At 59.7% G+C, this 536-nt stretch overlaps 1 protein-coding gene across 2 annotated transcripts in view; it reads left to right on the top strand.

Moving 5' to 3' along the window:
* TMCO3 (transmembrane and coiled-coil domains 3) overlaps positions 1-525 on the top strand; it is an 18,479-nt gene extending 17,954 nt beyond the window's left edge. For both annotated transcript variants that reach the window (XM_010831440.1, XM_010831439.1), the window contains exon 12: positions 1-525. The gene's annotated coding sequence lies outside the window, so the exon portion shown is untranslated.
* The last annotated feature ends 11 nt before the right edge of the window (positions 526-536 follow it).

The raw sequence follows: 536 nt of genomic DNA, 5'->3' as shown, positions 1-536 counted from the left end.
TACCCAACACCCCGCCCGCCGCTTCCTGCCTGTGTGACCCCTGCCTCCCCTCCTTCACCCCGCGCCGCTGGGACAGCTCGGGCTTCTTGGGTCAGGGTGAGGCTCCATCTCAGACTCTGTTGAAAATGGGGTCTTAGAAGCTGGGAGTGAGAAGCTCTGGACCGTCCAGGGGCCCTCACTCTGTGCTTTGTCTTGTCCGGAGTATAAACACAAACCCCAGTCTTGTACCAAACGTTCATTTTAACGGCCCTGGAGAACTATCTTGCCACTTCCCACTTGTATCCTTTGTGGCTTCAGACTCTTGAAGTGCCTGTGTTAACATGCGACCCGGGTGCAGAGGGTGGAGGAGGGGTTTACAGCGAAGGAGCCACACACCCCCAGGCTGCTTTGCCCAGGCCTCACCCACAGTGTGTTAAGAGGACAGTTGCATCCTGACCACTGCTCCATACTCCTGGGCAGCAGGCCTGGTCTCCCCAGGGTGGGGGTGGTCCAGTGTCCTCTCGTGTGGCACTGTGGTGGGGCCGAGCGGGCGGCTC

Source organism: Bison bison, unplaced genomic scaffold (genome assembly GCF_000754665.1).
Source record: "Bison bison bison isolate TAMUID 2011002044 unplaced genomic scaffold, Bison_UMD1.0 scf7180017864527, whole genome shotgun sequence".
Classification (NCBI taxonomy): domain Eukaryota; kingdom Metazoa; phylum Chordata; class Mammalia; order Artiodactyla; family Bovidae; genus Bison; species Bison bison.
The sequence above is the reverse complement of the archived record's forward strand: the minus strand, read 5'-3'. Positions and strand labels throughout refer to the sequence as shown.